Genomic DNA, 27,491 nt, shown 5'->3' on the forward strand with positions numbered 1-27,491 from the left:
TGCAAAGCTGCGGTCCTTTATTTCCTCAAAATGTAGGTGGGCTAATGTTATTTAAAACAGGGGCATGCCCCATATATTTTTTTCAGTGCAGTTTCTCTAGATTATCCAAAGTGCACTCACCTCCCGTGACACTTATATTTTCTTGATATATGTATTAAAGCACTTAACCTACCAGACTCATTTGTATCCAAGGCATCTCAAATGTATCATCTAGATGCAAATTAATGTCACAAACCCTCAACCCCTTAAGTGTGTGTTTATCTTTAAATGCATAAGCAGTCACATTAAGCACATACTTGCATGTTAGTAGGTTTGGGACCCAACTGGTGCATTGAGCTTACTACTCTCTTTAGTTGCTCTTATTTGTATACATGTTCCTTCTCTAAACAGTAGCACAGAAAGTGTACAGAAGGCACCGTTAAAGACATCAGATGGCTGTTGTATATTCACAATGGTGTTTCCCCATTAAGTGCAGGAAATACCCAAACAAAGCAATTAAATCAAATATTGTAGCACAGTAAATGGATTTTTTAAATGGTACTTACTGTACATGGCACTTTACAGAACAGGACCGTGTTTCCCAAGAAAGCTGGAAGAGGTGGGAACTGACTTACAGAAACCCTCCTGTTTTAGTCAATCTTCTTTACTCAGGCCAACATCCCACTGACCTGGAGTCAAGAGTGCAAGATCCATCAGTTTCTTGAATTCATGCTTTACTAAGGAAGCCCACAATAGGTGTGTAAAAAATGCGGGCTTGTTACCACGTATTCCTTCAGAGCTTGGCCTCAGTAAACAGGGATCAACAGGGCCCCGGCATAGGAAATAGCATGGAAAACCTACTCCTTCCCCCCACCTTCACACACCATTGAAAATCTGGGGTTTTTCCTCATAACAATTAAGTTACATACATTTAATCCAAAACCACAAAGACTTCCCTGAAGACCTGACAGTAATGTCAATGTTTCACTGTTCACAATAGGGCAGGGAAGGGTATCTAAAAAGGATAGATGTCTAGTCCTTAAAACAAAGATCTTCAGTCAGGAGACCTGGGATCTGTTCCCATTAATTTGTGGGACCTTCAACAAGTCACCTAGCCTTTCTGTTGTGCTGTTTCCCCACTTTCTGCAAACAAAGTGAGGTGTAACTAATTCCATTGGTTCAGTCTTGCAATTTTATCATAACATTTTGTTATATTCAGTGTTTTTCCTAAAGACCCAGCTCCTGGAGTCAACTGATTACAGGAGAATCTCTGCTTTCATTTAAAAAAAAAAAAAAAAAGGAGCTCCTGCACCATGTGGTTGTGGATAAAAGCATGAAAACAGGAACCCTAAAAGGCTGAAAACTAGAAGGAAAATAAAAACGAGCCAACAATTGTTGTTTTTTTAAATCATGATTTTTTTTAAGCCAGTCTCTTGACATTTGGGGACTTGACTTACTTTTGAACACTTGGGGTTGGCTGCTGCTGGAATGCATTATTATTATCCATGGACAGAAGGGGCTAGAGACTTGCATTTTTTCCATTGTTATATTTAAAAGCATGTTATGCATTTTGAAAATTCAAGGCTCTAAAGACAATAACCCATTATGGACTCTTACAGTACAGCTCTTTTGTCAAGAGGTGGATGATTTGATCTTCTTTGGCTGGGCTGTGCAGCCCACCTACACAGTTTGTTTTTTAAAGGTAAAAGACCCATTTTTGTATGTGGTTCAAGACAAAACAAAATGCAACCCCCAGGTTAAAATATCATTATTCTGTATCTTAGTACATTTACTTAAACAAGTGTCAAACTGAGCTTTTCAGGAAAGGGGGGAAAGAAGCAATTGAAATATTTGAAACAGCCTTGTTTACCAACACAAAATGCCAAGTGAATGCTCATTTTCACACCTAGCCTTTTCAAACCATTAGATGCATCACTCAGGAAAGCAAAATATGCTTCGGAGAGCATAAGGCCATTTTTAATTAATTTCCCCCCACTCCTTTTTTTTTTTTTTTTTTTTTTTAAACTTGAGCACTCAAATTCTCTTCCCATCACTCCCCCGGCTCCCCCCCCCCTTATTAATTAGCTCCATGTTTACACATCTTCCCTGCTGACATCTGCTAAGCTGCCTTTGACCGGGGAGAAGCAGCCCTTCGCTGCACTATTGCTACTGAGCTTTGGGGGGTAGGATTTCTTCCTCTCTCCTCCCACATCTGACCTGCCCCCTCCTCACCCATTTACAGGGGAGTTTCCTCCTCAGGGGATTAACTTTAAGGTGGAAAAACAAAAACAGAAGCCTCTCGTGTCCTTGAATTTTGTATTTGTTTTTTTGCAATGCATGTTTCCAAGGGACATGTAACATCTCCCCGTTTTTAATCTCCCCCAAAGCCAACCGTCCATACAAAGACCCCCCCCCCTTGGTGTTTAAACCCCAGCCGGTGAGTTTCTAGCTGGAAGGGGGGGGGGGGTCCAGGCACTCAGCCACAGCCTGCGAGCGAAGCGTTTCCTCCCGCGCCCCTGGCCGTGGGAGGCACTGATTGCACCGTGCAGCCTTCTGCCCGCACACGCACACGCCCGCCCACCGCCTTTCAATCCGTTCGCTGCCGCAAGGAGGGGGCGAGAAGGAAGATGCTGATCTAGCGGCTTTCCAGTGGAGGTGATGCCCCATTAGGCGGCGGCGGCGGCGGCTCCTCCTCCTCGCCGGCAGCCCGCTAGGGATGTGCTGCTTTGACTGAAGGAGGAGACAGACAGACCCGCAGCTATGCTCGGCGGCGCTGCAGGTCGCACGGTGCAGCCGAGCCCGGGGGGGGCGCGTGCATCGGTGCAGAGGCCGGGTCCAGCTCCACCTCCTGCACCCGCCTCGTCTGCAGGGGTGGCTGGGGCCGGGGGCTGTTCTGGTGGCTGGTGTCCTTGGTTGGGGGGGACAAAACCGCAGCCCAAGACATTCAGAATGAAGCAGGCGCTCAGCCATCAGCCCTGCACCACCCCTGAATTCAGGAGGTTGTCTAAACCCACACACACACACACACCACAGCACACACACACACCCCACAAGGGATTGTTAATCAGAAGACACGTCTGAGCCCTGAAACGTGGCTGCAGGGAGCATTAAACAGGATCTGCACAGGGCTCTGTGAAGTGAGAATTGCACCCTCCTTTCTTTGCCAAGTCTGACTTCTATCTCGGATTGTTGTTTTTTAAAAGAATCCTTTAAAATAAACCTCCCAAAACACCGGCAATGTTATGTCTGGGCTTCCCTCATTTTGTGTGTGGATTATTTGGAGATCTCCGGATTTATATCGCAAACTCTCTCACCTTACTGGGAGGGAAGGGGGTGTTCGCATTTTAAAATAGCTCTCTCTTGTTAGGGCTTTTCATCCGTAGATCTCAAAGGCTCCCTTTCTCCAGGCTGTTCCTTAGACGTGTCTTAAAATAGGTCAAAACATGTTAAATGTGACTAAAAATGGTCTCCTAATTTGTTCAGCTTTCAGGCCCTTCTGATGTCCTAATTTCAGGTTTTTTGGGTCACAATACAGCCTTTCACCACAGACAATTTACCACTTGTTTCTCATAGTGCACACAAGGCATTGTGCAAACACAGATTCTGCACTGGAGACTTTAATCTCCCATATGCCAAGTGTTTTAACCTATGGGAAGCAGTTCAGCACACAGAGCACGGCTAATCAGTGGCAACTCATACTTCATGCCGCTTTATTTCACCAGTAGGGAATCTGAACACTTGTGACGGGACAGCCAGTGGGTTCAGGGGATTTAATAATGAATGATAGATTTTTTTTTCCCAAAAATCTCTTTGATTAAACCGTCAAAGCTCCTGTTTATAGCAGCCTAACAACAGTTTTAATACGGCTCCTTTAACAGTGTGGAGAGGGATTTCTCCTTGCTCAAATACAAGCGTTATAGATACCCACTCCATCCGTAGACTTGAGCAGGGCAGTGGTGAATATCGCAGCAGGAACTGCTGCATAGTTCAGCTGTAGGGTGCTACACACTACACAGGCCTTTCCTTCTTTGTATTACAGCTGCACTTCCCAGCCAGCTCCTCTGTGCTCACCTACAGTAGCCATTGGTTCTTGAGCATGTTTTTAAAAGAAACTGCCAATCATTCTAATTTGTGCAATGGATAGACAGGCAGGCAGGCAGACTCTGCCATGGGTGGATAGATACACCCCTCCACCCCCAACACACACACAATTTTGTGCCGTGGATAACTTCATATAATCCTAAAACTGGAGACCCTAGATCAAGTCTGTATTTTGGTAACAAGTGAAAGCAACTTTGGAGCTTTTATTCAGGTTAATCAACTGCCATCCCATTCCAGGTTAATTCATAATCACACAGCTTTTTACAACAACCCTTTTCTGCTTAAAAAGGCCAAATGTGGACAAACTGGGGTCTTGAATAGCAGCATCAAAATGATTTGGCAGGCTACATCAATACAATCTGTCCCCTCACTGGACCAATATAGATATAAATAGAGGGGCAGAAAACAAAAAGAAACAGTAAGAAGCATAATATCAAGCTGCATGTCCAGCAAGGTGGGCAGGGATCAGTGCTGGGCCCTGCCCCGTTTAATGTTTTCATGGGATTTGTAAGAGGGAGGTAAACAACATAGCTGAAATGGAAGACGATTTAGATTGACATCTAAAGCGATTAGCCTGTGTGAATCCATAGATTAGGTGCTTTATTACATGTTAGCAAATATATTGCCTATTTTATGGCTACATTGCAATCTTGTTCAACATGATAAGGATTGTGTGCAGCGTATGAATAAGGGACAAAGAAAAATATTCACCACAGCACTGTCACTAATTTTTCTCCCAGTGAGGAAAACTTGCTCTAACATCCCTATTTCTTGGTTTAGCAGACTGGCTATTTTCCCCAGATGCTTTCCCCCCTTATTTTATTACAGACAGCAAGTGTCAGAGTACATATAAAGAAGACAAAAAAGGCATAATGCAGCAATTTAGTGATAGAGCAGTGTCAGGTGTGCATCTTAACAGGGTGCTAATTGAATGGATATATTGAAAGCAGAGGGGCTGTATTGGGCTATGTATTAATAAAGGATTGGTGCAAATGCTGATCTATGGAATAAAGACCAATTGAACTTTGTTCTCCTGTGCTGTGGTTTTGGTAATACCTTTTCATACGTGCTAAAATTCAGCTAAACTTTGTTGGGTGTTTCACAGATGACTGGAGGTGTAAGATTATTGTTTTATTTATAGACAAACAAACAGAGGTGTTTGTATGATTTAGGATTATTTATAAATAGGTGCAAGCCTCAAGGGGACTGTCCCAACCTAGCCTTTAAATTCCCTAATTAAAACCTTCCTGTAAGATATTCAGTAGATCTACCCTGGTTACCTCAGGTTATACTCTACAGTCAGAGAACAGACAGGGCTGTGAAGGAAAAGGAGAAATTTGACCCAAAGGGGAAGAGAATCAGCCTAAGAAACCATAAACATAGTTCTTTGTTGTCAGAGGGCTCACATAACACTTATACTGACATGCAGAATGCCAAACATCTGAGTGGTTCAGCCAGTTACAATAATTGAAATGACAAATTGCCAACACCTTGTTAGCCCTGATCACCGCCTTCCTCTCTCCCAGGCAAAGGGATTAGGGTTACACATAACAATGAGACACAGAGAGCATCAGAGGGTTTGCAAAATCTCCCTGCTCACGGTTAGGTCTTCATAAGGCCAGATGTGCCCATCTCCAGACACGTGTATAAGGCTACTAACCCCGCCTCAAACCCCCCACCTTTGCCACAGCGCCCATAAGAAATCTATTTGTTAGGGTATTATAGTACCCCAGCTGTACACCTCAGATCAGCCAATTAGTGGCCTTCACTGCTGAGTTAATTCAACTTATAACTCCAGTCCCAGCCACACGTACAAATCCTTAGCTCCATGAGGGTGTTGCTTTTAACTGGAGCTTGTTGGTTGGTCAGTACGTACAGGCTGCAGTTTGAGTTAGCACAGCTTGTCCATCGCGAACACAACCCCTCAGTGCAGTTTGAGGATTGTTTTGTGGTATGGCTGCTTTCACGCCAGTTCACCTGAGTGCAGATAACTCAAATTAATTTTGCAGTGAAGACAAGCCCTTAGTGAGGGGCTTAGCTGAGGGGCAGCTTGACAAAGCATCAGCTAAACTTATTTATAACACATCTACACAATGGTCACATCTGATTTTGAAAGTACACGCAGGTATTGTAAGTGTACCCCGTTCCCCACTCTTCATGTCAATTATCTTCTTATGTTGTCATCTCCTTGGGACAATCTCTCGCTCTTTGTACAGCACATACCACAACAGGGCTTCTGGGCACCAGTATCATTTAATAAATATTGAACAGCAGCAAAGACCATTGGTGGTTCAAAATTAGATACCATTTATCCCTTTCCCTGAGTTTAGCAGACCAGGAGAAATGGGTCTGTTTCCCCATCTCCCCCTGCCTTTTTTTAAGTAAATGTTGAGTTAAATAACCTAGACCCAGATCCATTTCCCTGGACCTCCACCACCCTGCATTCTTCACAGAAACAATACAAAACGTTGCCCAATTTCCCACTAGACTAAGTTACATGTCAGTGCCCAGGCTCAGATGAATTGTAGACTCCTTGGGATAGAGTAGCTTCCCAACACTCTAGTGTTTGCCAAAGGTGAGCCACACAAAGGGGGTTGGAAAGGAGAGAGATTTAGGCTCTTTTTTCTTTTGGGGGTGGGGTGGAGGGGATGCAGAAGAGAAGAGATTCCTCTTGCATTGTAAATTCAAGTATTACCTACCCTGGACTAATGAACAACTATCAGAATGAGGACATCATAAATAATATGTAAATAAAACTTGATTAATTGTGAAGGGGAAGTCATTGCTATTCAGACTATTTGCAACATTTTTTTTTGTGTGTTACTGATTGCTAACACCTATTACTAAAGCACTTAGAAAAGCTCTCCTTGTTAAGGGTTTGACACCTTACTCCTTCAATTAAGGACTCCTGAATCATCTAAGAAATCCTGACAAACATAAAGATCAGACTTGAGACTCCTGCTATTTCTTTAGTTAAAAAAAAACAGGAAGAAACACCTGTTAAAATAAAGTACATGAATCTTTTTTTACAAAGCATAAAAGAGCAAAATAAATGGAGGCCACAAGTTATTTTTTCCCTTTGACATAGCACATCTAGAACCTTGCTATGTGATATTAACCAGAGCAACAAAATCTATAATCACTTACCTCAGACAGACCTAGAAACCTGTTGTACCTTCAGAGCTGTAGAAAGAGACCTGTCTTTGGATCCAGGTGAACCTGAGCATTGTGGGTAATCCTTTAGGGAGAAAGGGCTTGTGGGACATCCATTTATAAAGGGTGTGTCTTTGCTGACCACGTAGGAATTTCCTTTAACCACAGCGCAACTAAAAGTCTCAAAAAACAGTTTTAAATAATGTTTATTAGAATACATGCCCCAAAGCAGACCAGACTTCAGGTAAGTCATCTATTTGTGCCTCAGTTTCCCGATCTATAAAATAGGGATAAAGATCCTGACCTCCTTTATTAAAGTGCTTTGAGATCTACTGAAGAAATGCTTGAAAGCTTGTCTCTTTTACCAACAGAAGTTGGTACAATAAAATATACCACCTCATGCACCTTGTCTCTTGTAAAGAGCTAGGTATTATTATCTTGATTAGAGCAGTTCTGCTTCTAACAGACCTATGACATAGGTAACTTAGAACATTATTGTATAGCTGCTGTACACGCCACTTTCTTTAGTCATGTAACTAAAATTGTGAGAGTATCATCAAACATTATCCAGCTGTTCTTCCATACACAGGATGTAGGGCCTCAGAGAGAATTTCTTCTACAAAACACCCCCCAAAACCCAAAACCCTCCCTCTTTCCTATACGTCAAGGGCACCTGCAGTGTTGGAATGAATAAAATACAATCCAGTGCTCTCAGGACCATCCTGTGGCCTTCAGTCTGCTCTACCTCTAATGTATGCCAGTGTGAATCAAAGGAAATGCTACAAGATGCCCCTGCTGCATAATCAAGTCATCACCATTGGCTCCAATAACTCAATCCCCTTTTGTCATATACAGTTGATATTACAAAGAGAGCTGCCCAGACATCAGGATTTGCAGCCTCCCATGAGGGACGCTCCTTAGCAATGCTCCACAGGTTAGATATTAGGAAACATTCTGAGGCTAAGGCCTTTCCCCAAAATTTCTACCAGTTCAAACACTGGCTCATTTGAACGAGTGATAAAGCAGGGGGAGAGTGGCGCCGGACACAGGGCTTTGATGGACAGACCCACTTTTACTCCTGTTTCATTTTGACTTACTCTCCAGCAGTTTTAACTGAAACTGGCAACCCAAGCCTTGCAACACTAGACATCCTGGTGGTTTGTCTGAACCAGTGTCAGAACTGGTCAATTTCCACAGCCTAAGGACTGGATCTTGAGAAGTGCTGAGTACCCTCCATTTCCATTGCTATCAATGGGAGTTGAAGGTGTTTAGAACCTCGCCAGAGGTGCTTAGCACCCCAGGACTGAACCTCATGAACGAGGTGATTTCTTCTCTTCCCTGCTTGCTCTCTGCTGAACTGGCTTTTGGTCAGCCTGCTCAATGATCTGGAACGTGACGTTTCCAAATCCACAGGGCATCCCAAATGTCATTGCCCTGCTAACACAGGTATGAGCTGCTTTCAGAGATTGCAGCTTTGTGAGGGAAAGAAACCAACCCACACTACTCAGACCTACTTGTCTCAATTAACAAGCATGGCCCTAGGAGACACAGACAGGACAGAGAGAGGAGATAAGTAATGGATATCTTGTCAGGTTCCACACCTAATCTAATAGCTGTTTTTTTCTAAAATGATCAGCCATGAAACAGTAAAAAATGGTTGTGTTTAAAGTGCCACATTACACAGTGAGGTTTGAGCGTACAGACAAAAAGCAAAAACAACTTGGATATGTGACCTGCCCCCTGCACTCAATTGGATGTTAACTCAGAAGCCTACTAATGACAAAGTAAATGTTAACTATCTCACTATGGTTATTTTACCAGAAACATCTGCTGTGTTGGGGCTGTAGGCAGGACCTGAGTGATAATTGTATTTTAGTCTTATACAGTGCACATCTTGAAGCACTTTATGAAAGCATATTATTCCCTTGTTACAGATGGGATACAGAGATTATGAGCTGCCCAAGCCCTCAGGGCAAGTTGGTAGTGGGCTATAAGCCTTTATATATAAGGTCTTGTATACCTTTGTCCTCAAGGTATTTCTAAGATGCAGTATTTTAACTAACTGTAAAACAGTTTGCTGAGGTGCATAGCCATGATTTCATCTCACGAGTATGTGCTTGAAATGCTAGGAAAATGTTGTCAAATATTTTACTTTAGAGGAGTCCCTTTATGTCTGTGTTCTGCTTCCAGAGAGACACAGCGTGCTTTGAATTTCACGGCTTTATGGGAGTGAAGAGCCCTTGAGAGTGTATAAATAAGTTGAGAATACATTCCTAAGAATTTGTTCTCAGTGAGCAGTTTCTTTTAGTCACGTTCTTAATGTCATGTCTTATTTATTTTCTTCTTTGCAATCTGGTCTCTCCTTTTCCAATTACTCCGTGAAGTTCAAAGGAGACACATTTAATAATGGATAAAAGGAAATACTTTTTAAAAGCAATGTGGGGACTTTCTATTGTAAGAACTTTTTGGGACAAGTACAGCAACTTAAGTTTTGAAGAAAGTACTAGCTACTTTAATGGATAATATCTATCGTTGGGCTCTATAGAATATAAACACACTAAGGGTTCTCTCTCCCTCTTCAGGCTTCAGGGCACCAGCTAGAGTCAAGAAGAACTCCTCTACAGTACAGGGTTGCAATTCCAAGCCAATTAGTAAGCATATCTGCTGACATGCTTCAAAGTGTGCCCTATTGGATCCTCCTTGGCTTGGAGAGAGGATAGCTAAAAGGATAGATCTGCGTGTCTGTACAACAAAATATAAGGGGGAGGGCACCAAAGATACAAAAGATCCAGTTCCTAGAAAAAGGATCTGAGAGAGGGTTGCCCAATTGTATGCACAGCAGCCATTGTCTCTGCTGCCTTGAAACACAAGTCCTACAATCAATCAGCTAAAGCTTTTCTCCCTGGAGGGTATGAAGGCATCATTTGTACACTGTTGCTCAGTGGCTCAAGTTCTCTAGGAGATCCTGTTAACAAAAAAATGCAGCCACATCATTATCACAAGAAGGCTGATGGTTTTGAAAGCTCTGTGGAGAACTTCATCTTTCTTTATAATTAGGATGTCTGGAACATCATTCTACTTTTCAAGAGGAAAATAGGAGGCAGGAAATTAGCAGCCAAGTTGGTTGAATCACTCTGGTGAAGCATTATTGAAATCAATGAAGAAGCAGCAAGAAGCTACTCAGAGAAAAGAAGTTTCATTAACAAGACTTGGTAGGAATTTTTGAAAGAGCTTCTTGACTTTTTGCTTTTCTGAAATCCTCAAAGGCAAGCTTGAGGCAGATGTGTGTGCGTTTGGGGAGGAGAGGGGGAAGTCAGTCACCATGGGTAATTGTATCCACAATATTACTAATTGAAACAGTAGTTTCAGCACGTTTCTTGAGAATAATCTTGCTAAAAAATGGACTTTTGTTGGCAGGGAAAAGACAGTTTGTGCACTTGGTAGCTCAAAAACCTATTACAGGGTGGCCCAGCAGTAAGAGCAGCAGACTGGGGGTCAGGACTTTGAGGTTCTCCTACTAGAATTGTAACTGACTCACTTTGTGACCTTGGGCAAGTTAATTACTTCTGCATACTTCCACTTCTCCAGCTGCAACACTTATTTTTGTAGTCAGCCTACAAACAGTTCCCTCCTGTACACTCTGCTGAGATCAGTTTTCTTTGTGCATGTTCAGCGTGGTCTTACAGCATCAGTGTGGGTCACCTTCTGCACAGAGATATGACAAAAGCACTATTTCTCATTCTCAAGCCGGCTACCATTAGCCAAGGGGGATTCTTACTAACGGGCCCTGTTTACAAAGGTATTGGGCACCTAAAGATGTAAATGGGTCCTTCTGAAAATCCCACTAGGCACCTATTTGCATCTTTAGATACCTAATTACCTTTGTAAATCTGATCCAAAGTCCCTAAACCAACTATAGACACTAGTAGTTAGAAATGTTATGGCCCCTTGAATCTGAATGAGGCTATCTTACAACAAAGTAGGGATACATTACGAGGTTTCTGGCCAAACCCATAGAAATCAACCCTTGTCTCTTTCTAGGCCCTTAAATGCTCAGTCTGAGCGACCGCCTTTCATCACATTTATGACAGTCTGCATTCAGTCTTTCCATTCTAGTTACACCCTAGTGAGGCTGCTGAAGAGTGTGATCCTGGGAGGTTAAAACACAAGATGAGGCTTGACAGCCAGGTTCTTTCCCATTCTGCCACAGACATGCTCTGGGTCTTTGAGTAAGTCTCATAAATTCTCCATGCTTGTTTCCCTTTACGTAAAATGGGAAACCAGATTGTTAGAACTGACTAGTTTTTAAAACTGCTTTAAGAATTCTTGGCTGAAAAGGGCTGTATGTGCAAAGGTTTACTCCCTTTATATTTAATACAGACATAGTTTTCCTAAACTTAAACCTCATAATTCCCTTCTGTATCAACAAACAACCAAACATACTTTCAATCTAATATCTGCTAAATTTCTCTCAGCAGACTGCAGTCTTCACTTGTATGGGAATGGATGATATATATATATATATATACGAAATAGATTGAATACATAGTTTGTTGTTACATCATTTAACTATTGGGTATCCTACAGTATGTATAATCATAAACAGAAGACTGGAAAGCCGACAAGGCTTCTAAAGGTCTTGCATGTTCAGTGACTGTGTTTAATGAGAGAGACAGGAGGTAGAAAGACTGTTTTATAGATCATGTTGTGAGAGTTTTTCATTATCCCTATTTCATGGTGTAGAGCAGACTCCATAGCAGCACTGATTTCTATTGTCTGGTTTTCTCAGTTCACTTTGCCACACCTGCTACAGAAACCCTTTCCCCTTTCCAGTGGAATTCTAGCCATCCTCACTAATCTTCTCTTGCCTTTGATGTCCTTGTGAATCTCAGCTTTGTCCCTTTTCACTCCATGGCCCTTCTCTTCAAAAGCCTCCTAGGGCTTGTTTTACCTCCCCCACTACTTCCTTTACTTTTAACTGCAAGGAATACTTGGGGGTTATTCCTTACTCCTAAGGAGAGTTCTTTTCTGTAATATCACTTTTATTCTTTCTCTTATAAGCAAAAACTTGATTGAGCTGGCTTCTTTCCTGCCGAATTTTGACATTTCAGTTTTAGTGCAACATATGATATAATCTTATTGTTTTTTATACTGTAGCCAATTGTTTGAATATTAAAACAAGCAAAAAAACCTGTTTTAATTTTTTCTTAAAATTTCTGATTGGATTAGGGTTTTTAACTCATTTCCTCCCACATACTCCATGCCCTTTTATTTAAAAAAACCAATAAATTAGAGGCCTAATCTAGTTGAGACGTACACTTCTATTTCCTGTTGGCTGTCACATAATACATCTGAAAGGGTGCATGGTCCACAGAAAAGCCAGAACTCAGTTTTATATTCAGCTGTGCCACTGACTGTGATGTGGATAAATCATATTAGATTTCTGCACCTCCCATTCGTCATCTATTTATAAAGGTGAATGATGCTGACCTTTCTACAACATTTTCAGTGATAGCTTAAAAGTTTTTTTTTTAAATTCATGTCTTCATTGTATCCTCTTCCCATGGAAGTATCAGCATAGTGCTACTAGTGTATTTTTTGCAAATTCTAAAAATTGCACTATCACTTTTATCATCCTACTTTTCCCACATGGCCACTGAGTGGACAAGATAATATTCTTTTATTCTTTCCTATTTTTTGCCAGATTGCTATTGAATGTATTCACTTTCTAGGGAGGCTGCTGTATTACAAATCGTTGTCTTTCTAGCATATGTGCAAAATAATTTAAAATTTGCAATAAGCAGAACGGCATTTATCTGTATCCCTGTAACACTTCCAAGAATGCTTATTCTAGTGCTATAGTTTGATTTTAAGCTCTTTGGGGCAGGGATCACCTATTCTTTTTTAATATGGTTTAGCAAAATGATTTGGCACGTGGTAGGCACTATGGCAGTACAATAATACAGAACTGTATTTCTGCAACTTTGAAAAAAAAAAAATACCTAGTCTTTGCTTTACGCACCTAGCCCTTTAATTAAAACACTCCATTAGTTTCATTCACAAATTAATTTAATCTGACTTCCTGTGTAACACAGGTCATAGACTTTCAGCCAGTTATTCCTGTATTGAGCCTAGTAACGTGCATCTGAGTAAAATATATCTTCCAGAGAGGCATCCAGTCTTGATTTGCAAACTTCACTAAATGGATAATCTTCCAGCTCCCTTGGTAGTTTGCTCCAATGTTATTTATCATAATTGATAAAAAGATACAATGATCTTCCAGCACCATCCACTTCTCCATCACCAATCCCAGGCCAACCCCTCTTCAGGGGGTGGGGAATGCTTCGTAATATATGTGGAAGGTTAACAATGTAGTGTAAAAGTGTGCTCACATAATTAGAGCACCAGACTCCATGAGATGGGTGTTCTATTTCCTGCTCTTCCACTGACACATGGTGCAACCTTGGGCATATCAGTCTCTCCCATGTCTGCACAGTAAAAATAACACCAAGTTACGTACCTCAGAAGGCTCTTGTGATCAATACTAGCAGAGTTTCAAACTCCTTGAGTGGAAGGCATTAGGAAGGTGACATCGTTATTACGTGTTTCTTTATAACAGTCCATGTTAGTGGTGTTTAGTGAACCATGAACCTCAATCACAATCAGTAGGACCTGCTTCCCATCTTGATCTTTGAGCTTCCCTTTCTTCTTGTGATATCATTACCTCCTTTCCTCTCCTTTGCAACCATGGAACAGTCCAGTGAAGACAAAGTAATTGTCTTTCTATACACAAAAGTTGTATCACTTGAGTGTAATGGTACAGAGCTAAAGCAGTACAACCATTCCCCCACTAGTGTGGAGTTGGGGTTCCCCCTCAGACTTCTTCTGCATGGTCACTGCTGTTCAATTAGTTATGTCAGACCAGGGCTACATGTGGATAGTTATACTGGTATAAATGGGCTCAGATTGGGGTACTATATTCTTATATGGGGACAGGAATAAGTTGCACCAGGATGATCACATTTGCATTGGTTCAGTGTATCTACACTATGATTGTGTAACTGTAGTGGTAGGGGAAAAAATTCACCCCCAATCCTACCCCTCATTGTATAAAAGTAAAAAAATCTGTTTCGTCGAGGCCTTAGAATTTTTCAAAGCTCTTTAATGCACGAAGGAATTTATCCTTTTAGAAAGAGTTGTGTTGTTTCCTTTTGCTGTTCATTTCATCCCCTTCCTCATATCTATTCTGTTCTCAGCTCATAGTGAGGAGAGCCAGTACAATGTGATCAAGCAGCAGTCTGCAAACCACCAGCAGGTATTCTATACAGCAGTCTGGTAACCTCTTGGGTAAAAGCTGTCTGAGAACACTGAGCATGTGTACTCAGAAAAAAAATACCCACCCTGCATTGCTATGCTGAAGAAAACAATATGTATATAAATCCATCTGGCTCCTTAGTGAACAAATGCTGTCTCTATTGGTCAGATATTCTATACTTTCTGACTAAATTATAACCTGGAGTTTTTGATAGCAAGTAATTTAAAGATATAGCAGAGGAACTGCTATAGCAAGTAGAAGCAAACTATAGCCCAGAGATGTAAAAGTATTTGCTGGATGGCTGGATACAGCAGCTACTCTACACAAGTAGGTGAAGCCTAACTAACATTTATTTATTAAGTAGGTGTTCTAGGTTTATTAAAATATTTAGATATTTTCCAGGTATATCTTCTGCCTAGAGAAGTGCATAAAATATACTTTTAGGAACAGTGCCCTACAAGCGAAGTTGAAGAAAGGACGGATAGCCATCAGTTTTTCCTTCTCTTTGGATTTAGAAAGGTTGTAATAAAGTCTTCACTCACCAGACATCCACACTTGCTTTTTACATTGGACAGTCATTTCACGCAAAGAGCAGCTTGAGAACTACTGAAGTGATATCACAAGAGACTAAAACCTGAGTGGTTGCGGGGAGAAGGATTTTAGGCTCTTAAAATTTGTTTTTGTTATCATTTATTTAACTCCTGTTCAAATATTCACTGGCTGACAAGCTGTATGGGTTAAGATTTCAGATGATCACCCTTCCGTTATAGTATGAGAGCTCACCATCAGCATCTGAGGCTCCCCCAAACAAGAATTCCAGCAAAATAAGGAAAAACTACACTTGATATTCCTATTTTAGAGACTGTAATAAAATAAACAGAACACTAACAACAAAAAGTTCAAGTTGTCTTTATACATCACAGCAGCAAAAAAAGCAAGACTATTTGTATTCTGAGGGTATGTCTACACTGTGGAGTGAAGTCGATTTAATTTCAGTTGACTTTCACCCACCAAACTTACAAAGTCAGAGGTGCCGTGATCACACCATGCGCCTGCATCAGGGGTTTGCGTCCTCACCAGCTGTGCTTGTATCAATAATCAAAGCAGTGCACCATGGGTAGCTATCCCACAGTGCAACTATCCGCAGTACCTTTTGGGAAGATTGTTGTCCTTCCATGATGCGACGTGCTCCCTTCCACCTCTCCTCTTGTCCAGAACAGACGTTTTTTCACGCCATTTTTCCAAACCCATCTCTGCCGTGTGCACGCCATTGCCGGAGAGGCATGGAGCCCACACAGTTGTGCACTATCATTGCGAGCATCACAAACACCTCATGACTTATCCTGCAGTATTTTCAGGGGTGAGACAGGAGCTGCAGCACTGAAAATTGCAATGTTACTGAAGCCGCCCTGCTACAAGCCATAGAGTGAAACAATTCCCATTTGCTGCATGCTGTCATGCAGCATCTTGTCAGTGGCGCAGCTTCTGCTCCCGTGAAACAAGCAGTGACTGGTGGGATTGCATCGTTATGAAGGTATGGGATGATGAGCAGTGGCTGCAGAACTTTCGTACGCAAAAGGCCATTTTCATTGAACTTTGCGCAGAGCTGTCCCCAGCCCTGAAGCGCATGAATACTCGCTTGAGACCTGCTGTTACAGTGGAGAAGTGAGCGGCCATCGCCAAGCTAGCAATCCCAGACTGCTACTGGTCAGTTGGGAATCAATTCAGAGTCAGTAAATCCACCATGGGCACTGCTGTGATGCAAGCGTGGAGGGCCATCAACAGATTTCTGCTAAGAAGGGTAGTGACTTTGGGAAATGTGCAAGACACAGTGGACGGGTTTGCCGCAATGGATCTCCTAAACTGCGGCGGGGTGATTGATGGGACGCATATTCCTATCTAAGCACTGGACCACTTTGCCACAGAGTACATAAACTGAAAGGGATATTTCTCAATGGTGTTGCAGGCCTTTGTGGATCACAGGGGATGTTTCACCGACAGCAGTGTGGGATGGTCTGGAAAGGTGCATAACGTGCACATCTTTAGGAACTCACGTCTGTTCAAAAAGATGCAGTGAGGCACTTTCTTCCCTAACCGAAAAATAAATATTGGTGATGTTGAAATGCCAATAGTGATCCTGGGGGATCCTGCCTATCCCTTGCTCCCCTGATTAATGAAGTCCTATGCCAGGCACCAGGACAGCGAGGAGTATTTCAATAATAGGCTCAGCAAGTGCAGAATGGTGGTGGAATGTGCATTTGGCTGCTTAAAGTCAAGATGGTGTAGTTTGTTCACTATATTAGACCTCCATGAACTCATAATCCCAACTGTTATCTCTGCCTGCTGTGTGCTCCATAATGTATGTGAAACAAAGGGGGAAAAGTTCCTGCAGGGTTGGTTCGTGGAGGCTGATAGTCTGGCTGCAAATTTTGAGCAGCCAGATACCAGTGCTACGCTGAGAGCAAACCGCAGAGTACTGCGCCCCAGGGAAGCATTGAAAATCAATTTTTGCAATGAACCACAGTAACATATATCTTTGTCAGTGCTGTGCCTTTCCTTCCCATCCCCCCACCCTCACACCTTTTTTTCCCTGCCAACAATCCCTGAATAAAGAGTAATTTTTTTAAAGCAGAAAAGTTTTATTGATGATCCATTACAGTAGGGAGCAAGGATGATAATTTAACATTCTCATAAGGCTTGGGCATCCACAGCAAAGTGTGACTGTACAAACAGCAAAACATGCACATTCTCAGTTCTTAAAAGGGGCCATCGCCTCTTTCTGCTCCCCTCCACCAGTGTGGAGTGGAGCACGTACTGCACCCTGCTTGACCTCCTCCTAGGGTACCTGGGGATGGGAGCTGGGAAACAGCTTGTTGGTTGAATGTTTTAAGGGGCTGCAGAGAGAGCCAGTCCTGCCACTTCTCTTCCTGGAGTTTTACCAGATGCCTCAGCATGTCTGACTGATTCCTCTTAATACGCAACATCTCCTGTTGTGTTGTACACTCCTGCTTCTGTGCTTATTTTCTGTTTTCCTGACAGTGACATCCTCCAGGCTCTGAGCTCTGTCAGCAGTCGGAGGCGTTCATTAGTTCATTGAACATGTCATCCAGAGTGTTTGTTTTTTTCACCTTCTAGTCTGGGAAAGGTGCAGGAGTAGAAGCTGGAGTGAAGGCCAAGGTATCCACTGTAAGGAAAGCAAAGCACAAAAGTTTCCATTGTTAGGTGGGCCCATGAATGAAAAGAAATGTTACAATGTAAAAAAAACTCTCCTTCATATTCACAAGGCAAAGCCAGACCCGCAAACCAATCTGTACCTATTGCATAGGTCGGAGTGGTGTTCCAGTCATGGTAAGGGAATTATACATGGTAAGTAAGGAATACATCTATTATAGAGAAATCTCCATAGCACACTAAACTCCCCAATCCACACTTAACCAAGAAGTAGGATCACTGGGCTCCCCTTTACCATCCCAAAGACCACTTTGTGAGGAAGTGGTCCAAAGGGATTGGAGAGGAGGGTGTGGGTGAAGTGTCACTGGTGAAGAAATAGGGGCACCCATTCCCAGATGCTGAACACCTATGCCAACAATGTCATGGCTAGGAATTGTGTGTTAGGGCCCAGGACACTGTTCATGGCAGGGGAATAACAGTGACCATATTGTTCAGGTACTGTAAACTCACACCATTTTCCCTAGATGACGGTGTGTGACATCAGTCTCCTGAGGGTAACACAGGAGGAAAGATTTGCTGCAAGCATCTGGGTATGGGCATGGCCCTTATGTTGCTATGCTGTGTTCCGCAATGATGCCTGCTCATTTAATAGCAGAGTGGCGGGGAAGTGTCCTACAATGGCAGAAGAAATAAGGCTGCCCTCCCCAGAAATCTTCTGCAAAGGATTTCAGAGTACCTACATGAAAAAGTTTCCTGGAGATATCCATGGAGGATTCTTGGAGCATCCCTGTGCATAGTCTGTTCCAAGGGTAACCCTCTAAGTGGACCAACAACCAGGAAGCCCATCCCCTCAAAAACACAAACTCTTTTTTCCCCAAGAAATAACATGGACTGGGGCTATAACCACAGAAATGCGATTTGCTATACACTCGCCAGATATGCCTTTCCCAGCATCAGTCACACTGTCCCTTCCGGCTGGGCTGCGCTGGGATAACAAGCAGGTCCTGGCTCTCAGGGAGAATGAATATCCCACCCGTCTGCCCCGTTCTCCTCATTCTCCTCTCCTTGTACACAGTCTTCCTCATTCATCCTGGACTGGGCTGTTTCCTGTCCATGTGCTGGGGTGCAGCAGAGTGCAAATGTCCAGAGCGGTCACAACGGAGCATTATGGGATACCTCCCGGAAGCCAATAACGTCGATTTACGTTGCACTCTGCCTACACAGATGCTCATTCGACCCACACAATCCGACTGCAGTACTAAGCCACCTGTGGAGGTGATTTTATTAAGTGGAATTTTACCGCTGTTTAGGTCGGTGGAACTGACATGCCAGTGGAGACACATACTTTATGTGGTCAATGTAAGCTGCATTCCGTCAACCAATTTGTAGCGTAGACCAGGCCTGAGTTATTTTGCAGGTACCTACCTTGCCCACTAGATGGCTCTACTGTCCAAAGAAGGATTTCACTTGTGTTTCCATCCTTTGTAAATTATAACGGCCTTATTTTGTTTGTTCTTCTATTTACGTTTCAGGGATTTTTATTTTAACGATCTTTTGTTTCACATTTATGAGATTTTCCTCAGAATAATCCACATTTGTACATCAGTGTGTCAAGCAGCCTGTATGGTTAATTACAATCCAGGATACAGGGATTAGCAGAAAGCACATGATTCTAAAGAACTACTAAAGGCCAGAAACAGAGCTGAGATTAGAACCAGAGGGTATAGCTCATAATTGGAAACTCAGAGCCTTACAATACTCAACTCTATATTCCCAATGACATACACAATTCCAACGTCATAGAAAAAGGAATAAGGACATAGTAAATGAATGTGCAATTTATGGGGATTGTGTTGCAAGGCATGAGACCTACCACCCTCTTTCTAAAATCCTAAGATGTCTCATTGCCCTCTTTTGCCAACTTATTGTATTTACATTAACATTGAAGAGACTATGCAGAATTACTGATTTTAATTTATACTAAATTATGTGACAGATTTGTCAGACCTGCCATTAAAGCTCAAAATGCAACAAAGATTTCAGAGTCCAACAGTATTTCCTTTACTAAGAATGGAGTGGACACAGCATCATTTTTCAAGAGAATGTGCACACAGACAGTGCTATAATAGAGAAATTCAGAGAGTGGTAATAAGGTAAGAACACAGGTTCAAATGCATCCCATGGCAGTAGTGAATGTTTTTACCAGTGCCTGTTTATTGGTTTAGTATTTGACCTAGATGACAAAGTCTAGTCATGTCATTTGACAAATGCCTAGTTACAGAAAGCTGACTATGTTGCAGGAATATAACTATTAAGATTAAATAAAGATGAACCAAAAATCTTGGAACCCAAGGAATGAGGTCCAGCACAGAAAAGAACTGGAGTGGAGGTCAGGAAACTTGGGATTCTTTTTGCCGCTCTGCAACTGACGTGAATAACTTTGTCAAGTTACTTCAGCCTCTCTGTACCTCCATTTAATGTATTTACAGCACTTACATATTATCATAATACACATAAGCAGTAATTCTAGGCACTTTGTGTGTTGTCAGCGTCCACAGACCTGCACTTGATCCAACTCAGTAGGATCACTAGCTATAGGATGTGCACCAATCAGGTCATGTACAAAATTGTTCATTTTATGTTAGACTAGAAGCTTGGAGATTTTTTAGCTAAAGCATTTGCCAATATAGAACTAGGTTAAAGGATAAGGCAAGAGTATTAAAATAGAGAGGTAATTACTCATGCAAACGCTGCCCTTCACAAATTTTTAATGACTATATGTTAGTACCATTGCTGTGACTTTGTGCACTTAAAGATGTTTCAAATACTCACACACTGCTTTGAGTAGTGATTGAACAGTGGATTGAGTAATGATGTTATCTACTTTCACATCCTTTCTGTATTGTTGGAGTAAGCAGCAAGTCATTTAACTGGTTCTGTTCCTCATCTATGCATTGTAATACCTATTTAAGAGGGATTGTTGCAAACATCGGTTGGTTAATGTGCACAGAACTTAAGATATAAAGCATTAAGTGACAAATATTTATTACTGGAGAAGTATGACTTACTGTAGCCAGCCTTATTCACATACGTTTTTCATATTATGGCAAGGAGTCCTCCCAAAATGTTTTGGAACTATTTGCAGCCTTCAACTAATTCATTCATAACTATACTAACAGTTATCAATTTTAAACAATTTAAATTATATTTTAAATTGAAGTTGATTTAGGTTGTATGTTAAACAGAATGAACATAAATATGTTTGGTTGGAATTGTGTATTTTATATTTTTGTTGTGTTAGTTTAAAGGTAAAGCTATGATACCACTCAAACACTTTTTAATTACACTATTCAATTTAGGTATTATGACAAGGGATGTTTTTGCACTGAATATAGTGGAAGTTACAAGTATCAAATCAATCTACTTCTATTCTAGATTATCTGAATATCCATGCAGTAATTTGTGAGCGACAGGTCTAAACAAGCTATTACTCAGCAAGATTCAATGATACATTAAAGTAGTTTAATTTTTAATCTCTTGGAAAAATGCCAATCAATAATCACATTAGCAACTTTAGTGAAGTATTATTTAGTTTCAGATTTATTAGAGCAGATAAATCTGATCAAGACAAAAACTTACGGAACAGGGAAATAACTAAGTTGGAGCAAGTGGGGGGGAGGGGCATAAAATATGTACCACCATCAAATTCTGCATGAGGTGTAAATTAAATTGTAAAAAGTCAGACAGTTGAGGAATGCAGATGTGAGACTAGGACTTTCTACAAGAAATGCAGTCAACCAAAACCGTATCAATGAGCAAAAAAACCATAGAATACAAACAACACGTAAAAGGATAGCACTCCATTTTCAGTCATGTTGCTTTTCTTGTTAACAAATCAGAAAGTACAAATATTTTCCATTAATCATTTTAAAATGAGGTCTAATCTCTGACTGTTATAATACAACAGACTTTGGGATCATAGATTTCCTTATCGTTTTAACTGTAGTCATTGGGGCTGTGTTTTATATCAGATACATCAAAGAGTAGCAGAACAGAAGTTCATTTGGCACATCCACCCCAATGTGTGTGTTTTTTTTAAAAACACAGCATTTAATTATAGTGAAAAGATAACCCCAAGCAAGTTTACATTAAATAATGCAGTCATGCTTTAACTAAAAAGCCTAACTGTCAAATTGAAAGTTTGCAACTATTGAGTATATATAGACCAAAAACCCCAAAGCAGCAATGTATTATTTGGCACTACGAGGATATCAACTTTGAAAAATTCTGACTCTCTCAGAAAAACACTTGAAACCCCAAGAATTTGTAATTGGAAATGCGGTCATGGTACCTCATTGAAATGGCAGACCTAATGCCCCCATTCTCCTTTGTGGGTCAGGTTCCCCACCAAACAGGCTACAACTCTGTAGATGGACCTCAGCAAGGAATCTCATGATCTGCCATTGCAGCTCAGCATGAGGGGAAGCCATGGTGCATTATGGGAGATATTTGGTTAGAGAGTACCCAGTTCAGAGGAGACTGAGAACATTAGGCACGTGAAGTGCTATGAAGTCAAAGGTTCATAGTTTTCAGTATTAAATTTTTCTCCAAAAAGAGCTGATATCCCCCACTCCTACCCGGCATTGGAGGGAAGGGATGACATTTTCCAACAATCAGTGTTAGAGTCCATATTGCAGTAGTATCAACACTAGGTAGTTTTCAAAAGAGGGCAGATATTTTTCTCCCTTGCACCAGCACAACTCTGTGCATGACGTACTTCACAGTGCATTCTATTATAAACATGCAGCTGCAAAAGACCATGGATAAAGGCCAGAAACCACTTGTCTTGAGAAAAAAAAATTGCCCTCAGGGCATTCACACTGAGATTGTGATGCTGCCACTTTTGGTATCTTTGAAGATTTACAATGCAGGAATGTAGCAAAGGAGCATATTCCATTATTACCATGCAAAGAAAGATGCTCAAACATCAGTGAAATTTTCCTTGCAATGGCCATCATACCATAAAATAGGGGAAGAGATTTATAATGGATGTAAACAAAATGACAGCATGTTTCTCCAACAGAAGCACAAAAGAGTTGCTGTCCTTGCTATGAAAAACCACGCCATGTGGGCAGCTTTGTTAGATTTCCCTCACCCATTAAAACAGATTAAATTTAGTTTGATGATTTAAGCATTAAACTTTAAATATCGTCGTCATCCTATTTTTCTCTGAAGCATATGTATAACCAAAGCATGACTGGAAACTTCATTCTGAATTTTAGAAAGCCAAGAGTCACATAGTTTTGTCACAAAGCATGTGATCTCAAGGAAGGCCTAAAGGTGAGGACTCTGGCTGCTGTAACTTGTCGAACCTTACTCTATTGATAATTCAGGTGTCTACATGGCTCCTCCGGTCTTGGTAACAATGGTGCCAAAAGGAAAGGAGTCAAAGACATGATACAGTGAAAAGACCACAGCATGCCAGAAGAGATGAATGGATACAGGAGAGGAGAGACTCTACAGACCAAGTCCACATAACACTGTTCCCAACTCTCTAAACCAATTAAAAACCCTTCTCTAATTGTAGCTCTGTAAGCATTGTAGTCCACTAGTTGTGTACTTTGGCTAATAACAGTAAAAAGAATTGTAGGAGATTGGAAAACATCCTTTTTGAAATACTGAAAGAAAAGAGCATTTTGCACTATAACGATTTTATTACAGAATCTCAAAGTGCTTTACAAATATCAGTGCCTCAACACTTATGAGGTACATACTGCCTCCATGTTACAGACAAGGAAAATGGAAATTAAAATGGCTTGCCCCACTACCACATGGGAAGCTTATGGAAGACAAAGGAATAGGGAACAGCGATTGCCATGTCCTGTACCTGATCCATTGAACCATCTCTCTTTAGCACAAAGATGAACAAGAAAGAAATATCTTTGGAATTATTCCATTTCTTTCTATTTAAATTTATATGAGAAAACAGATGCTGTTCTGTTTAACTACAATAGGTTAACAACCTCCAACCTTTTAGAAATATATTGATTGATTCAAGGAGGGAACAGTCTGCTTTGCATGGACACAAAAAAGATCATGTCAAAATATAAATATAGGTATTTTTAAGAGTAGCTGTTTACATTTGGCCCAGAGGCCAGTAAGTCCTACTCCTGGCATATAGGGTGCCAGTAAACATCTGTGCTCCATTCCATGGTGGTTGTATTTCACTAGGGCTAAGTGTATTTTGGTTACAAACCACTTTGAGATAAGTACTTGAAAATCATTTGTTTTCAAGGTTAACATTAAACATCTGTAGCTTAATTGCATATGAAGCAGTTAAAAATATGGTTTTCCAATATGTATTGTGAAACTTATTGTATATTTATTCAGATACGTAGCTTACCCGTCAAATTTTTAGACTGCATTGAAGGAGCAAGTCAGGTCTTTCAACACTTTCTTGGCATTTCTTTTTTTTAAAACACATCTTTTAAAATGTCAAACTTCCCTACCAAGATTACCTCATGCTATTCACTAGCATGAAACCCATGGCTCTTGCAAAGCACAATGGGCTGCATTGACAACCTTCCTGAGCTGTTATTTCATACCCCCAGTAGAAAGCATCCCTGCCCCCCCCCCAACTTCCTTTGGAAACATATTGAAATTACTTGTAATGTTACTCTTTCTTGCATCCAAACAATATAGCATTACTATATTTTAAAAACAGTAATTAGATTTAAAATAGAAATCGTGATAAGCTTTCTACTTGAATGATTTATATCCCACTCCCACACTGATGCTCTCTCATTGTCATAACTTATCTGAGAAACTCTACAATGGTATCTATAGGCAAGTGGAGATTCCATTCTCATTTGTGAAGCACACACATTACATTTTATAAACTAATGTTATTCATGCCAGTATTTTATTAGACCGTGCCCACAAGTCTATTTCACAGAATATGAACCCAGATTCTCACCTTGAAATGCAATGTACTTGTCATCTTGATCACTCCAGACTGGATGCTAGCCCTCCCTGTCATATGGAAACCACCTACAACCACCTCTGAAGGGAATCAAATCTTAACATACATTTACACAGTCTGTTTAAAATTATAGTATGACAGCTCTCCTGTCAGTGCCTATTACAAAAATGATTTGTGCACAGATCATAAGTCAGACAATGCAGATCTATTTTGGCATCTTAACCTTAATCCTGTAAGCATTCTGATCTTTACTCAGTTCTTACATATTGCATCCCCATTTTTGCTTACTCTCAGCACTCCATTTCACAATGGCTTTTATACAGTGAATGTATTGATAGGTAGTATACGGTATAGAGTAGTTACATTTAAATATAATAGCAAGTTTTAACAGGAGATAGATTTGACTGTGACTAGTTCTTATGATGGATGGCTTTATGTTTTATAGGAATTTTAAAAAGTTTAATGTAACATTCAGATACTCCAAAGGGTATGTTCTACCTTGGCAATCAACAAGACTTAGCCTGAAGCTAAATAACAGAGCTAGGTGTCATTACTCAACAGCCTACAATACAATCACAGCTTAATTACAAGCTTAATCTTCTTGTAATTTCTTCTTGACAACCTATAATATTTATAGTCTTCCCACATTATATATAAACAGATATTAATTTTAAATGAAGTCCAGTTGAAAATATGTAATTCCTCAATTATCTAAATTACTCTAACATTTTGTTAACAGGCTGAAGCATATTTTAGTCCTTCCTACCATGTACCTATTTACCTAAGTTCACACTTTATAGCATGATCCCCTAAGAGATTTTTCCTACCTCATTTATCTTAAAAGTCGTTGTTGAAAGTTGTTATAAAGAGTGCCCCATTTTAAACAACTAAAATTTGTGCTATTTTCCCGTGTACCCGAATAGCTAATCTATGCCCATTTTGCAAGATTAATGCTTTAGATGCGATAAACTATCAGATTACAATAGCAAGAACAGATACAGCAATTTATAACATTAAAAATCTTACCATACCATTCCAACCTTATGTCGTTTTTAAAAGAAAATAATTCAGTGAGCTTGATTGTTAAGATCGATCAAAGCATTTCCTGCAAAATACGCGTCACAGTAGTCTCTTCAAAACTAAGAAATCCTTATATAAGCCTAAAAATTGAAAACCAGTGATCTGCCTATATCCTCAACTATTAAGAGCTGGTGTGAAAAAATTGAATTTTATGGAACTCAAAATGAAAGCCCTTTTGTCTGAATATTGTTGAGTGTAAGCTTTGATCTTATTGTAGTTCATTGGGGCAGGACACTGGTGACCACCTTAAAGATTCTTACATTTGATAAATGAGAACAACCATGCAATTTTTTTAAAAATTTTATTTGTCAAAGAAAAAAGGCAATAGGCCAATTGAAAACCTACTTAATCTTTAACTCCAATTTTTCTTTAAATTTAGAGAAATGACTTACTGATTTTTTTTTTTTTTAAACAAACCCCCCTTTTCCCCTTTAATGTTTACCATCTACTTGTGCTGAATCCTTCCAAGGAGATTGCTCCAGCGTACCTCTCCAGGTCCTCGCTTTGCTCCTTTTACCAAAAAAATGAAAAAAAAATCCATCGTGCATCTTAAGGGCTCCAATCGTCAAAAATAGGAAAAAAAATCTTTGGAATAGCCAATTGAGTTGAATAAAAAAAATCCACACGAATGCGGTTTGGTTGGGGCAGGAATCCACTCCTATGTTCCTGGTAATTTGATCCCGCTCCATGAATCCTTGTAATTCAGCCTCCCTATCCTATCCACATTATGATTTGAATCCAATGATCCAGCTCCAAGGATTGGGATCCAGTGAGCCCTCTCCAATCCAAACCTTTATAACCAGCAAAACCAAAAAAGAGGAGGCAAAAAGTTAGATACTGTAATGAAAAAATAGGATTCTGGGGAATGATCAGTTATGTTTGCCATCAATTAATAAAGATGTACAGTAATAACTATCAATTCCCCAAAACAAACTTTTGAATGGTGACGCTCAAATAAATTTTAGGAATATTAATTATTTGGAGAAAACATTGTAATATTTACATATGCCAACTGATAAGGCCAACATATTCAATGCTTCTAAGGTGTATTACAGGTTTTGTGGTTGCAAAAAAAATGTATGATAAAAAGTTTACCGCTAAAGCTATCCACCTACTGTATGTCTAAACTAGAGCTAGTATTCCCATCTGGAAGGTAACAAAATTAACTAACTGAAGTTTTCAAACATATCAGTGAGTCAACTGTGAATTAGTCTGAAGGGGAAGGGTTGAGATATAAGGAATTATTCCCAAGTTTTCTATATTTTGTTTTCATTCTGATACTTAAAAAAAAATGTAATAGCAACGCTATATCAGTCACACAGAGGACATGCAGATTTTAGCAGTATTGATCTTATACTCTATCTGGTTTGAAGATCCCCATCATCTACAAATGTACCAGCACAACATAATATTAACACTTGTAACTGAATGCAGCATGACAAAATGAAACAGTATGTCCCACCCTCTCTGAATTTTTTAAAAAAATATAATGGAATAAAAGTTACAAAAATCAAGTAATTTAGCCACAATTGCCATGGTTTTAAGGAAAAGAGCAATTGTAGTCTACAATAACTAAAACATGCCAGTAAAAGTTACAAGATAAAGTACATATATACTCAATTAACCATGGTATAAGGTCAATACTGCCAATTTCGTCTGTGACAATAGCACTTGGAGTCATACCATTGCCTCCATTATTGATCTGATCCT

The 27,491-nt window shown here is 40.4% G+C and overlaps 1 long non-coding RNA gene across 1 annotated transcript; it reads right to left on the reverse strand.

The window, feature by feature from the left end:
- Positions 1-17,185: 17,185 nt before the first annotated feature.
- On the reverse strand, positions 17,186-27,458 carry LOC137146622 (uncharacterized). The gene is made up of 3 exons (XR_010917997.1): positions 20,552-27,458; positions 19,145-19,338; positions 17,186-17,732 (listed from the first exon to the last, which is right to left on the reverse strand). It is a non-coding gene; the product is annotated as an uncharacterized lncRNA (long non-coding RNA).
- Positions 27,459-27,491: the final 33 nt, after the last annotated feature.

The sequence above is a fragment of the Emydura macquarii genome, unplaced genomic scaffold (genome assembly GCF_026122565.2).
Source record: "Emydura macquarii macquarii isolate MOO-44397 ecotype Brisbane River unplaced genomic scaffold, CSIRO-AGI_Emac_v2 contig_450, whole genome shotgun sequence".
Lineage (NCBI taxonomy): Eukaryota > Metazoa > Chordata > Testudines > Chelidae > Emydura > Emydura macquarii.